The 15515-nt window shown below is 45.2% G+C and overlaps 1 protein-coding gene across 2 annotated transcripts in view; it reads right to left on the bottom strand.

Moving 5' to 3' along the window:
* Window positions 1-6470, bottom strand: part of ARAP1 (ArfGAP with RhoGAP domain, ankyrin repeat and PH domain 1) — a 331554-nt gene extending 325084 nt beyond the window's left edge. Inside the window, exon 1 of one of the 2 annotated variants that reach the window (XM_033947923.1) lies at window positions 6280-6470. The gene's annotated coding sequence lies outside the window, so the exon portion shown is untranslated. The remainder of the gene's footprint in view (window positions 1-6279) is intronic. The other variant, XM_033947925.1, reaches the window with a different exon arrangement.
* Between the last annotated feature and the right edge of the window lie 9045 nt (window positions 6471-15515).

Genomic DNA, 15515 nt, shown 5'->3' with positions numbered 1-15515 from the left:
TCTGTCCCAGTAAGACAATTCTTGTGGTGTCCCTCAGGGCTCGGTGCTCGGGCCGCTGTTATTTAATATCTTCATACATGATCTAGAAAAAGGGACGAAGTGCGAGATAATAAAATTTGCGGATGACACCAAACTATTAAATGGAGCTCGGACTGCGAAGAATTGCAAAGGGACTTGAACAAACTAGAAGAATGGGCGACGAGACGGCAGATGAAGTTCACCGTTGAGAAATGTAAGGTATTACATGTGGGGAGCAGAAACTCGAGGTACAACTATACAATGGGAGGGATGTTATTGAATAAGAGTACCCAGGAAAGGGACTTGGGGGTAATGGTGGACATGACAATGAAGCCGACGGCACAGTGCGCAGCGGCCGCTAAGAGAGCGAATAGAATGCTTGGTATAATCAAAAAGGGTATTACAGCCAGAACGAAAGAGGTTATCCTGCCGTTGTATCGGGCGATGGTGCGCCTGCATTTGGAGTACTGCGTCCAATATTGGTCGCCGTACCTTAAGAAGGATATGGCGATAGTCGAGAGGGTCCAGAGGAGAGCGACACGTCTGATAAAAGGTATGGAAAACCTGTCATATGAGGAGAGATTGGAGAAGCTGGGTCTATTTTCCCTGGAGAAGAGGAGACTTAGAGGGGATATGATAGAGACTTATAAGATCATGAAGGGCATAGAGAGAGTGGAGAGGGACAGAGAGAGAGAGATAGAAAGAAAGAGAGAGAGAAAGGGAGAGAGACAGAAATAGACAGAGAGAGAAAGAGAGAGATATAAAGAGAGAGAGAAAGATTGGAGAAACTGGGACTCTTTTCCCTGGAAAAGAGGAGACTTAGAGGGGATATGATAGAGACTTATAAGATCATGAAGGGCATAGAGAGAGTAGAGAGGGATAGAGAGAGAGAGAGAGAAAGACAGAGAGAGAAAGCTAGAAAGAAAGAGAGAGAGAAAGGGAGAGAGACAGAAATAGACAGAGAGAGAAAGAGAGAGATATAAAGAGAGAGAGAAAGATTGGAGAAACTGGGACTCTTTTCCTTGGAGAAGAGGAGACTTAGAGGGGATATGATAGAGACTTATAAGATCATGAAGGGCATAGAGAGAGTGGAGAGGGACAGATTCTTCAAACTCTCGAATAATAAAAGAACAAGAGGGCACTCGGAAAAGTTGATAGGAGACAGATTCAAAACAAATACTAGGAAGTTCTTTTTTACCCAACGTGTAGTGGACACCTGGAATGCGCTTCCAGAGGACGTAATTGGGCAGAGTACAGTACTGGGGTTCAAGAAAGGATTAGACAAATTCCTACTGGAAAAGGGGATAGAGGGGTATAGATAGAGGATTACTGCACAGGTCCTGGACCTGTTGGGCCGCCGCGTGAGCGGACGGCTGGGCACGATGGACCTCAGGTCTGACCCAGCGGAGGCATTGCTTATGTTCTTATGTTCTTTATAGTGGCACCTAGTAGCCAACTTTAGGGACTGTGGTTGCTGGCAGAACTGTTGTCTCCATACATTACATTACATTACATTACAGATTTCTATTCCGCTTGTGCCTTGCGGTTCTAAGCGGATTACAATTTAAGAGACTGGACAAATTCAGGAATATTACAGTACATAGAATCAGGGATGTATCAAGTTACAATTGTTAGTCTGGAAGTTTCCAGGAGAAATTTGGAGCACGTAGTAGATAAATCGTAGGTTGATGAAGTGAGTTGTACAGTGTTTAGGTATATTTATGGAGGGGTGTTCGTGTGTGTAATTTCTAGTGCTATGTTGAGGTTAAGATGAAGGAAAGTGTTTTTTGAAGAGATGAGTTTTGATTTCTTTTCGGAATTCTTTTATGTCTATTGATTTGATCAGTAGATTGGTATATTTATGGAGGGGTGTTCGTGTGTGTAATTTCTAGTGCTATGTTGAGGTTAAGATGAAGGAAAGTGTTTTTTGAAGAGATGAGTTTTGATTTCTTTTCGGAATTCTTTTATGTCTATTGATTTGATCAGTAGATTGGAAATGGTAGTGTCAATTCTTGCTGCCTGAGTGGCTAAAAGGCTGTCGTATAGTTTCTTACGTCGTGTACCTTTGAGAGGAGGGTAAGTGAATAGGTTTTGAGTTCTCCTTAGTTTGTGTGAGCGATTACGGTGTAGTCTTTTGTTTAGGTAGCTGGGTGCCGTTCCGTGTGTTACTTTGTATAGTAGACAGTAGAATTTGAACTGGGATCTTGCTTTTATTGGTAGCCAGTGTGAGTCAAGGTAAGCATTTGTGATGTGGTCAAATTTGCTGAGGGAGTAGATGAGTCTGAGGGCTGTGTTCTGAACTGTCTGTAATTGTTTTATCATGTAGTTTGGGCATGATAGGTAAAGGCTGTTGCAGTAATCTACTATGCTTAGTACTAGGGATTGTACTACTATCTTGTATTGATCCTTGATGAAGAATTTTCTTATTTTTCGTAGATTACGCATTGTGAAGAATGCTCTTTGGATGATTTTGTGGATTTGGGTCTGCATTGTGCAATTTCTGTCTAGTTGAATTCCTAGGATCTTGAGTGTGCTTTGCATTGGGTACTTGATTGTGTTTAATTCCAGTTCTGTGCATGATGGGTTTTTTTCCTTCTCTAATAGTAGGAATTTAGTTTTTTCCGAGTTCAGTTTCAGTTTATGACTTGACATCCATTTTTCTATCGTTTCCATTATTATTTTCAGGTGGTTTGTTGATAAGGGGTCTTGTATGTTGAAGGGGATGAGAATTGTTATATCATCCGCATAGCTGAATGATATTGTGTTTAGGGCGTCTAGGGTAATGCCGAGGGATGCTATGAAGAGGTTGAATAATATAGGTGATAGTGGCGATCCTTGTGGTACTCCACATGGGTTTGACCATGGGTCGGATAGATGCTCTTTTGACTTGACTCTGTATGTTCGAGTTTTAAGGAAGCCTTGGAACCAGTTGTGAACATTACCAGAGATTCCTATTGCGTCTAATGTCTGGAGTAGTGTGGGGTGGTCAACTAGGTCAAATGCGGCAGAGAGATCGAGTTGAATGAGAAGTAGTTTGTTTCCTTTGCTAAGGTGTTGTCGGGCTGTGTCTAATAGTGATATCAGTAGAGTTTCTGTGCTATGGTTAGATCTGAATCCAGATTGGGATGGATGCAATATGTGATGGTCTTCAAGGAAGTTGGAGAGATATTGTGCGACTAGGCCTTCTGTTAGTTTGATGTATAGTGGGATTGAGGCGATTGGTCTGTAGTTTGTAGGATTGTCTATAGGACCTTTGGGATCTTTTAGGATAGGAGTAATTATGATTTCTCCTAGTTCTGGTGGGAAGTGACCTTCCCTTAGTGTAGTTTGAAGCCATAGTGTGAGGGTGGCTTTAAATTTGGTGGAGGCTGTAGTTAGTAAGTATGGGGGACAGTTGTTCAGGTCACATGATGATTTGCTGTATTTTTTGTAGAGCTTGTCCACATCTGACCATTGTATCTTTGGGAAGGTATTCCAGATCCTGTCTGCTGGTATTGCTTCATCTACTGTGGGATTGATTTGTATTTCTTCTAAGTTGGTTCGTGAATTGTTGAATGTGGATCTGGTTGTGATGATTTTGTTTTTGAAATAGTCCGCTAATTGGGTGGCTGTGGGAGTTTGGTTTCCTTGGGTGGCGAGAAATGGTTTGGTGTCGGTGAGGTTTCTTACAATGTCAAAAAGTTTTTTAGTGTCTGGTTTTTCTGTGCCAATGAGTTTAGAGTAGAAGTTTTTTCGTTTTTCCTTCAGTTTGGTATTGTATAGTTTGAGTTGGATTTTCCATTCATCTTTGGTAAGATTTTGTTTCTGTTTTTTCCATGACCTTTCTAGTTGTCTGCATTTCCTTTTTAATTGTAAGAGTTCGTCGTCGAACCATTTATTGGATGGTCTGTCTATTTTGTATTTGTTTTTTATTGGAGCTAGTTCGTTTAGTGTGGTTTCACTGAGGGTCCGCCAACTGTTTATGAAGTCTTTGGGGTTATTGGGGTCTATTTCGGGGTCAACTGTGTTCCAGAATGTGGTATGTTCGATTTTCGGTCTGATCTTGATGTGCGATTTTTTTTGGGATGGGTTTGCTGTTATTTTGAGCCCAATTGATAGTGAATGAATATTTGTAATGGTCTGACCAGAGGGTGGGGTGCCAGGACCCGTTTGAGATGTGAATTTTTTGTGTGTTTTGGTTTGGAGGTGAGTAAGCTGCTATATCAAGTTGATGACCTTTTTCGTGAGTGGGTTCTGGGTTGAGAATTTGGTAGGATAGGGAATTGAGGTATGAGAGTATATCTGTTGCTTGTTTGGATGATTGATCTTCTAAGTGGAGATTTAAGTCTCCAAGGATCAAGTTGTGAGTGGAGGAGAGAGAGTTCTGGAAGATGAATTCTTCAAGTTCTTGTTTTGAGGTGTTCCATTTGCCTGGAGTAATGTAGCAAAGAAGACAATTCAGATTTCCGGTTAGTGATTTGTCAGATATTTGGCAGGCTAGCAGATCTAGGTAAGGGGTGGAGTACTTGGTTAGGACATCAATGTTGAGATTGTTTTTTATTATGATTGCTAAACCTCCTCCTCTTTTGTTTTCTCTGCATACTAATTCTAGTTTATATCCTTTGGGGCAGAATTCTGTAATGCATGGATCTGAATCCGAGGTGAGCCATGTTTCGGTTAGGAAGAGGCAGCCTATATTATCTTTGATCAGCCAGTCCTTGATTAATTCTGCCCATAGCGAATGGGTTATGTAAATATTAAGCAAGGACTGCTTCTTCAGTGTGGATGAGTGAGGGGGGGGGGGGGGAGAATAATGCTGGATACATGCCCTGATTCCAAGTGAGACGGAAACCTAAGGGAGCAGGAGGATACTGTGGCCTTTCCCCTACCACAGGGGTAGGCAATTCCGGTCCTCGAGAGCCGAGCCAGATCAGGTTTTCAGGATATCCACCATGAATATGTATGAGATGGATTTGCATGCACTGCCTCCTTAAGATGTAAATCTATCTCATGCATATTTATCGTGGAGATCCTGAAAACCTGACCTGGCTCCGGCTCTCGCAGACTGGAATTGCCTACCCCTGTTCTAGGGCAGGGGTAGGGAACTCCGGTCCTCGAGAGCCATATTCCAGTTGGGTTTTCAGGATTTCCCCAATGAATATGCATTGAAAGCAGTGCATGCAAATAGAACTCCTGCATATTCATTGGGGAAATCCTGAAAACACGACTGGAATACGGCTCTCGAGGACCGGAGTTCCCTACCCCTGCTCTAGGGTGATAAGCAGAAAGAAGCTTATGAACAGCGGAAGAAGGAAGGGATTTTTGCTCAAAGTTTTTCAGTTGTAGCTCACCAGTGATTTACAGTCTGGAACAGTAAATATTTCCAAAATACTATCTATGTTTGTAGCTGAACAAAGGAGGGTTAAGTGAATTGTCCAAGAACTGGTGGTGGGGATTTGAACCCCCTAGTTCTCAGACCACCACTCTATCAGGCAACACCTCCAGAAAGGCCAATATAATTAACTGGATTTTTTTTTCAAAATGCTCAAAGATTTCAGAGATGAGTTCAAAAAATGTTTTCGGCATAGATTCTCAGATGTAAAACCTAATTCACTGAAAGTGATTTAAACTTCCCCCCCCCCCACCCTCCGCTACCAAACTAAGCTGGACTGTGGTAAGCTCTTGGAAACAGGAACCTATGAGTCATGGCCTCAGTAGCAACACGTTTGCTGTCAAGCGTCGGGGTGTTTAGACATTGCTTGCCTCTAACTCATCTGTCAGCTGGCCGAGACCTCGATCAAAGGGGCCGAAATCGCAAGAAGTTCTGGCAAGGATTTAGGATTATCGGGCTCTGGACTTTCTGCTCAGTCATGCAGAGAACGGAACAGGCAACCAGATTACTGTATTGAAAAGGGGTTTGAAAGGGAGAGTTGGGGGGAGGGAGAGATTAGGAAATTGAATGTTTCTGACGTTCAAAGCCCCCCCAAAATGAAAACCAAAGCCCCAGACAGACACCTCTGCATCCCACCCCAAGGGGAAAATGATGAGGAATGGGCACAAGGCAGGACCAAAAGGGCAAGAAAGCCAAGATCAGTGGAGCGGAGAAGGAGTGCCAGGACAGACGGGTAAACAACAACCCCCCCCCCCCCCGATCAGGAGGCAGGAAGCTACGAGAGGACCAGCTGGGCAGCAGCTACAGGGGGACAGCCAGGAAGCCTCCCCCACCTCCCTCCCCACTCAGAACAGACCTCGGTCCCAGTTTAAGGAAAGGTGGGCACTGACCTGCTGCTGCCGTCTCCTCCTCTCCGATCAGGGCTTGTTAGCAATCCTCAGGATGAAAAAAAAGGGGGGGGGAAATTAAATCAATAAGAGCCTGGCACTTCCGCCGGCCCCTCACGTGATGGAGAGCATTAATGATCCCCTCTCTTCTCTCCTCTCCCTCTGCCACTCTCTCTGCCCTTGCTTTTTCCGGGGCTGGGCAGAAAGTCCGCCTCCAACTTTCCCTTCCTCTTCTTCAAGGGTTTCAGCACTGCAGTGTGTGTGTCCCGAGTGCGGGCAGTGCTCTGCACACTCACTGCACCCTCAGCTTCAGAGATTTTAAAAAAAATATTGCTGTGTGCATGTGCCGTGGGTGCTCAGTCCTAGGCCACACTCACCGCAGAGTTTTATCCTGCTCTTTGCCATAATTCAAGCTTTATGTTCAAATTTCTTTTCATTGTTTGAAAGTGTTATGTTGGCATGTGTGGCATAGAGGTTACAGCTACAGCCTCAGCACCCCGAGGTTATGGGTTCAAACCTCACGCTGTTCCTTGTGACCTTGGGCAAGTCACTTAATCCTCCACTGCTCCAGGTACATTAGAAAGATTGTGAGCCTGCTGGAACAGAGAGGGAAAACGCTTGAAGCATTTCTATGGAAAACTACAAAAAAAAAAAAAGGGGGTATACAAGTCCCAATCCCTCCCCCCCTATCATTTAGACATTCGCAGCGCTGTACATCAAAACACAGAGCTCCAAAGAGCTTACAACTGGACAAGAAGGTGCTCAGGTGGAGGAATTATAGAGAAGACTGAAATTGGCGATTAGCAGGGGGCTTGGATTTGAACGCTGCCAGAGACGGAGCCTGATGCATCAAGTCAGGCAGTTTAAGTAGAAGGGACGGAGTCTGGAGCGGAGGATAAGGGCACAGCTAAGAGACTGATGAAGTTACAGGGAAACACCTGGCCTTATCCCTCCAGATCCATTCCTTGCTGGATTCTGCTTTTCATTTTTCCTACCTAGTTTGGAGATTTGCGGATCGTCAAACAGATGGTCTCAGATAGTGCTGGAGATCACCTGCAGTAACCCGGTGAGATTCCAGATAGGTTTGGACATGTTGCTGGAGGAAAAGCTCATCAAAATGCATTAGCCAAAGGCAGGGCCAAGAGGGCAATCTTGTTCCTTTAGGAAGATGAAGAAATCCAAGTTTAGTGGAGCAGAGGAGGGCCACGACAGACGGATACAAGACAGACAAACAAGTCCCAGATTTTTTGAGCTGTTCATCTTAACTTGGTTTATATAGAATGTATTTTGACTTATTTGTGTTGCGTTGTTGTTTGCATTTTAATAATATGGATGGGGGTTTTTTGCCCACCTTGTAGAAGGGTAGGATATAAGCAAAGCAAACCATACCATTAGTCAAGTAGATTTGGCAGATCCCTCGTTCAACCTTTTGGGATTGGCCGGGTACCTGTGGCCTGGATTGGTCTCACGAGACTACAATGGAAACTCACGGCAGCCATTTTTGATGACGGCTCTGCACGGGGCAGGAGCGTAGGAAGATCGCTCCTGCCCTGCTTCACCGCTAGACCACCAGGTAAGGTCTGGGGAGGTCTGGGAGGTGGGGGTGGGTCAGAGTCAGCCCCTAAAAGTTATTTGTGGTTTTTCAATATTCGCAGGCCGGCTTTGCCCCTAACCCCCGTGTATGCGGAGGGAGAAGTGTACAATAACCAGCAGGCTTTGCTGGAGCAGGTACAGTTCACAGCATGTGGGAAAGGAGGCTGAAGGAAAAATTTATTGCCAAAAAAAGAGGTGTTAAAGACAGAAAGTCTGCAGCGAGAACAGTAGATTTGGGGAGATTTGCAGTCAGATTTGTTTAAAACTGTGCTCAACATGCATTTTGGAGGAGAAAAAAAAAAAGCCAGCATCTAGGGGACTTTCTTTGACTTAAAATGCTGGCATTTGCTCTACAGACCAGAAACTGTGTTGGTGAAAGCAGAAAAGGAGAGGCAGGTCACAGATGCAAAATATTGACTGTGCTGAGAAGCCAGAAACCGTGTCTTAACTGCCTCCAAGTGGAAAGGATGTTTATCTGAACTGCCCGCAACGCTCGAAGATTAGAGACTGGAGTTAAATTCTCATAAAGTCCGAGTTTCAAATGAGGCAGTGAGCAGGCCAGGTCTCCTTGGCTACCCAAGTGTATTATTTGAAGACTTGCGGAAAAGGGGAATGTTCTGGGGAAGTCAGGGCTGTGTTTGACTGTGGTCCAGACAGAAGAAGAAAATTTATACTCAGCACCAGTAAGTGGTACCTTTTCTAATTACAAGAAAGGCTTTCAAGTGCTCTCTAGTTCATCACAGTCAGTATATGTTCATTTTTATTTGATATAACCGCTTAACCTGTCACAAGCACAAATGCAAGAGATAAAATTGTGATCCGAAAGGAACACCAAACCATATACAACAGAAAAGGATAAAAAAACAAGTTCTAAAACCCTTTCTGTAAAAAAACAACATTCCCAAATGCCTGAGGACCAGTCTCCGAAAGCTAAATTAAAATAACGCATTTTGAGAAGACGATTACATTTTCTAAGCTAAGTGAGGGAGGGAAATTATTCCAAAGTTTTGGACCTAAAGAGAAAAGTGCAGAAGTTAATAGACTCATAGGCCCGATGTTCAAAAGCTTACCATGCTACTAAGTCTGGTTGTAGCCAGTCCCACTTGCAAGTTAATGCAGCCTCCAATGTTCAGAAGGGTTCTGGGGGGGGGGGATTTTACCAATCGTGATAGCAGTCACTAAGAATCCTATGTAAATGCATTACAAGGAGCTCATTGGTATTAAAATGAGCACTCATAATGCACACCAGGCAGTGGCGTAGTGAGGGGCGATGGCACCCCCTCCCCCTTCTCTTTGCCCCCCCTCCCTTCCCCCCAATACCTCTTTAAATCTTCGCCAGTGCAAGCAGCTTCTCTGGTCTGCTGCTCGTGCCAATGTTGGCTTTCCCTCCGATGTCACTTCCTGGTCCCACAACCCGGAAGTGATTTCACAAGGAAGCAGCAGGCTGGAGAAGTTTCTCGCGCTAGTGAAGATTTTAAACGGCACGGAGATGGAAAGGGAGGGCATGACGTGAGGAGGTAGAGAGGTGCCAGCGCCCCCACCAAGATGGCAACCGGGGCAGTCCATCCCCACTTTACTAAGCCACTTACACCAGGGAATGCCCACCTCTTACCATGCAAAATTTTCCAGTAGATCTGGAGCTTTTGGGAGCTTCAAGTTTGCTTGAATAGGAGCTGTTTGTGCTTCCGTTATGTGTGTGGATGTCCTGCACCTAACAGCTGCGTCAAAATCGCCTAGTCAAAAGCCAAAGGCTGCTCAATAGCAAAAGATTTGATTTTGATTTCATTTGAATTCTTAATAAACCAGTCTGTACATTCTGCACTTTAAGAAACTATTAAAAACTCAATTCATGCCACCCTCCCTTTTGTCTTGTTTTCTTTACAATATTGTATTTCTTTCCCTCTTTCCTCACTACGCCTAAGTCTTTGTTTGTGGATATACGTGGAGCCTTTTGTCCCCCTGAAAGTTGTATGGATTTTAGGGATGTACATCGCTTTGAAGTTTGATTAGAAACATAGAACATGATGGCAGAAAAGGGCCACGGCCCATCTAGTCTGCCCACACTAATGGCCCACCCCCTAACTACCTCCATGAAGAGATCCCACATGCCGATCCCATTTTTTCTTAAAATCTGGCACGCTGCTGGCCTCAATTACCTGTAGTGGAAGATTATTCCAGCGATCAACCACCCTTTCGGTGAAGAAATATTTTCTGGTGTCACCATGAAATTTCCCACCCCTGATTTTCAACGGATGCCCTCTTGTTGACGTGGGTCCTTTAAGGAAAAAGAGATCCTCTTCCACCTCGATACGGCCCGTGACATATTTGAACGTCTCGATCATGTCTCCCCTCTCTCTGCGTTCCTCGAGCGAGTACAGCTGCAACTTACCCAGTCGTTCCTCCTACGGGAGATCCTCGAGTCCTGAGACCATCCTGGTGGCCATTCGCTGAACCGATTCAGCTCTCCGCACATCTTTTTGGTAATGTGGCCTCCAGAATTGCAAACAGTATTCCAGATGGGGTCTCACCATGGATCTGTACAACGGCATTATGACCTCGGGCTTACGGCTGACGAAACTTCTACGGATACAGCCCATGATTTGTCTGGCCTTGGATGAAGCTTTCTCCACTTGATTCATCAAATCTGAAAGAAACTTGGCTGCCTCTATGCATAAGATAGAATTGATTCCACGCTGCTTTGGCCATGCGCCTGTCACATGCACGCGGACTGTAAATGTTGGTCACATTCTTGGACTTATTGGAATGGAGATAATGTGTGATGTTATGTTCGTCTATTTTATGGAATTTTATGACAGTTTTGATATTGGAAACCACTTAGACTTAAGGCAGTTTATAAATGTATTAAATTCAAGTTTCAAGTTTATTATATTATTTGATTAAACGCTTTTCAGAATACAAAGCGTTTTACAAAGAAATAAAATTAAATTTCTAAAATCACAAATACATTGTAATTAAAATTAACTACTTTAAATTAAAAAATAAAATCAAACTGGGGTAAACAATCCACATGAAACAATAGGAAAGGGGGAAGAAAGAATAAAAAATACAATTTGTAAATAAAAAAAAAAATAAATAAATAAGCAGGTCGGGTTAGTACATAGGGAAGGTAAGAAGAGAAGGAAAAGAAAAAAAAAAAAAAAATTTTTGAGAACTAGAAAATCTAAAGAGAAGGGAAATATAATCTGAATTTAATGAAGGAAAAAAAAAAATTCGGAATTAATCGGAAAATTAAACTTTTAGTTAAAGGCTTCTTTAAAAAGAAGACATTTTAAACTATTCTTAAATTTTTTCAAGTCTTGTTCAAGCCGTAAATATAGAGGGAGAGAGTTCCAAATAGATGCGGCAGTAACTGAAAAGATCAGGTCACGGCAAGTACCAATGATTTTTAATGAGGGAACATAAAGGGTAGCTTGTGAAGAAGATCTAAGAACTCTTGACGAACTATAAGGAATCAGGAGCCTATCTATAAATGCAGGAGTATTATTTTTAATTGTCTTAAAGACTAAAAGAGCTATTTTATATGTTATCCTGTATGAAATTGGCAACCAATGAGCGTTTTGAAGCAGAGGCGTGACATGATCGAATTTATTTGAACCTGAAATTACCTTTATAGCAGTATTTTGTATGATTTGGAGGCGCCTAATATCCTTGAGATAAGCTCCCTTTAATAACGAATTGCAGTAGTCTAATTTTGAAATCACTAGTGAGTGAATTAAAGTATTGAGAGAAAATGAATCGAGAATTGGAACCAACAATTAATAAAAGCCAAAGTGATAAAGTGGCTTAAAACATCTCATTGTGCAACAACAATTATTATTATACTAATTATACCATCACACACCCGCCCCTCCCCCCTCCATTCAGTTCTAGTTACGCCACTGCTACCGCGCATTACAGAATCTGCGCAGAATCCCCTCCAGTGCATAATTCTGCACAGGGGCCAGTAGGCAGTGGCAGCTCAATTGGTGCACTCCATCCACCCCCCACCCCTTGCCCCCGCATGCGCACACACCGTCTCTTCACAGTAACACCAGTACTCCTTGCGTATACTGATGCATAGGCGTTACCAGACGTCCGGATTGCACTGGACATGTTCTCATTTTCGAGGACATGTCCGGGGCTCTGGATGGCTTTGTCCAGGTTTTGAAAAGCTTCCCGTCAAATTCACATCAAGAAGGGGCATCCGCACATGTGACATCATTGCGTCGCTGTCCGCACGGATGCTGGCTGGGGGGCGGGGCTGGAATAGGGCAAAACTGGGCAGGCTTGGCCTACTCATGCGTGAGGAGCGTTGGTGCCAGTGGCTGGAAAGGAGGCCGCTAATTGCTCACTGCTAAAGCAGCACTGGGGCAGTTCTAGACAGCTGCCATTATCGGCTGGCGGTAATTGGGCATCCCCAGTACAAAAGGTAAAATTATTGTGGTGGGGAGGGGAGAGTTGAGATAAAATGCATTGCCTGGGGGGTCACGTGATGCTGGAGACCTGATCGGACGTGCCTCTCTGCAGCTCCGGGCCACCCCGCACTAAATTCTGCTTTAAACCCGCATATCCGGGGGGGCGCATCGCGCTTTCCCTTCTCCTGCAAACCGGCGGGCGGGGTGCGCCTCCGCGTTGTTCTTTTTCGGGCATTACGCGCTGGTTATGCCGACTAAATTTCAAAGAGGCACAAAGGCTAAACACTCCGTGAAGGGCCCTAAGATGGCGGAACAGCACGCGGTGCCGATGTTCACCCTGCAGGATGCGGCTGTGCAAGAACTCACGCGCTCCCTAACACTGGTAATGGAGGACCAACTTACCAAAATCCAATCTTTTATGGAGGAGATGAGAGAGCGTTTAGAATCTCAGACGAACCGTCTGCAGCGCGCCGAGGACCGCATTGCCCAACAGGAAGTCCACACGGACAGCTTTGAGGAGTGCCTCCGCACTTTAGAAACATCGGCTAAAACTCTAACGGAGCGTGCAGAAGATCAAGAGAACCGCGGACGACGGAACAACCTGCGCTTCATCGGAATTCCTGCCTCCGTGCGCGACGTAGATCTCCGCTCTCGCCTGGAAGCGTGGCTGCCAGAGGCCTTTGATATACAGGCCCCTCTGGCCCCGCTGTTGATCGAGCGGGCGCACCGAGTGGGGGATCCGCAACGAAGGAGCGCAGCGACCGCGACCAGTCGTGGCACGCTTTCTAAACTTTGCTGTGAAAGAGAAGATCCTGTTCCTGTACCGAAAAGGGAAGGGGCTACAGTTTGAGGGCCACAAGATTCTCATCTTTCAAGATTTCTCTCCACATGTTTCCTACCAGCGGCGTGCCATGGCACCTTTCTGCAATGAGCTCTTCAAACGGCACATTCGGGTTAATCTTCTGTACCCAGCTCGAGCCAGAATATTCTACAATAACAAGGTCACCTTTCTGGACACTCCTCAGGCTATGGAGCATTTTATTCAAAAGCTTCCTCCTGTGACCGAACCCTCTCAGCCGGGCGAATGAAGGCCCTGATTTCTAGCTACTCTGATTGCTAAAGTATCCTTGTGGTCCGGGTGCTGCTGGGGTCGGTGGGCCCTGTTACTTTGTGAATGTTGGGGCCATGACTGACTGATCCTGTCTGGGGGTTGGCATTTGTCCATATGTCAGGGGACTGCGATGGCCTACTGAGTTTGCCTCCTCTCCCCCTTTTCTGCGCCTTTAGGAGCGTGAGAGGGTGATTTTGGCAATGCCTTATACCACTGTTCGTTGTTTGCTGCCCCAGGTTTAACGTAGGGCATTCCTTTGGTGGATTGCCCCTCAAGTGTTCCCCATTCTTTGATGTTTCTTGTAATGCCTGTTTCTAGGGTTTATGCCTTTTTAACTGCTCAAATGTTCTTTGTGCCTCAGCGGTTGGTGAACTATAAGCACTTGATTGTCATGCCTTTAATGCCTTTTGGGTTTTATCCTTTATTATTTCACACTTTGCATGAGTGGGATGGGGGTGGCCCGGGGCTGCTGTATCTATGCTATTCTGTTGTATTGGGGTAGACTGTATAGTCTGGGGAGGGCGGGGAGGGTAGTTGGGGGGGTGGGTGGGATGGGGGGTTACAGCTGATGGTATGTGTGTGTGTGTGTATGAGTATGCATGGTCGGATGGTTGGTGACATGCCTGAGGTCCTAGGGCATGGAGATATGCCCGGTGTTTGGTTGCGCTGGATGCCGCGACGAGTGGATAGTTTTTTCCATGATTTCTGGATGGGGGGGATTTTTGCTGGGACGATCCCTCTCTCCTCTCTGGTTTTTTTGTCTACTATGTTACATTTCATATTTTACCTTTTACAGTGGCTAACTTGAATGTTAATTCTTTGAACGTTGATGGTTTTCACTCTCCTGTGAAGCGTACAAAAATTTTATCATACCTGAAGAGGAAGAACTGTGACATAGCGTTCCTTCAGGAGACCCACCTGTCCGCTACAGAACATCTCAAACTTCGGAGGGATTGGGTGGGACAGGTGGGTTTCTCAGCCTATTCTTCCCGAAAGCGTGGGGTGGCAATCTTGATTCATTAAAAAATTCCCTTTCATATCCATAAGGAACTTAAGGATCCGGAGGGCCGTTACCTTTTTTTGATTGGAGACCTGTGGGGTTCGCCTATGGTTTTGGGTACGGTCTATGCCCCGAATGTTTACTCACATGACTTTTTTTCCTCTCTGGTAGGGATTTTGGCCAACTATTCCTCTCACCAGTTGATCATAGGGGGAGATTTTAATGTGGTGGCGGATCCCCTTTTGGATCGTAAACCGGCTAAAACTGCTCCTCGGGGACACTACAACAAGGGGATACCTTTTCTTCTACAAGAATTGAGCTTGTTGGATGCCTGGCGAACCCTGAATCCGCTTGATAGTGATTTTTCTTTTTATTCACACCCTTACAACGTATATTCTCGCATTGACTACATTTTGATCTCTGATAGCATGTTTTCTAAATTGACCAGGGCAGTTATGGACGCTCCTTTGGTATCGGACCATGCTCTTTTGGGCACCACTCTGCAGTTCTCTCCTGCCTCTTCGGGTAGGACCTGGAGGATGTCCCCCCACCTGTATTCGGACCCTTCTTTTCGCACTTACCTGGGGCAGCGGTGGGAGGAGTTCCTCCAGACGAATGAAGCGGAGGATGTGAGCCCGGTTACATACTGGGAGGCAGCTAAGGCTGTTTTGCGAGGCCACGTGTTGGCCTATTCTGCTGTAGCCAAGAAAAAAAGGGATGGGGAATTATTATCCCTAACCGCCGAGTCCTACCCCCACTGGCCTTGGGCTCCCTGCAAGCTTACTTTATGGGACTTTGGTCGGAAACACCACCCGGTAACACTCATAATAGCGCTCATATTATTATCTTGCCGAAACCGGGAAGACCTGTGGACCAATTGGGCTCTTACCGTCCCATCTCACTTCTGAACCAGGATATTAAAATTCTTGCTGGGATCTTGGCGCTGCGCCTTAACACAATTTTACCGAACCTGGTCCATGAGGATCAGGTGGGCTTTGTCCCAGGGCGACATGCCTCCATGAACTTACTTAAGGTGCTCACGGTATTACAGCTTCCTTACCGGGCCTCTAATAGGGCTTTAATTACCAGTCTTGACGTAGAAAAGGCGTTCGATATGGTT

Source organism: Geotrypetes seraphini, chromosome 6, assembly GCF_902459505.1.
Source record: "Geotrypetes seraphini chromosome 6, aGeoSer1.1, whole genome shotgun sequence".
Classification (NCBI taxonomy): domain Eukaryota; kingdom Metazoa; phylum Chordata; class Amphibia; order Gymnophiona; family Dermophiidae; genus Geotrypetes; species Geotrypetes seraphini.
The sequence above is the reverse complement of the archived record's forward strand: the minus strand, read 5'-3'. Positions and strand labels throughout refer to the sequence as shown.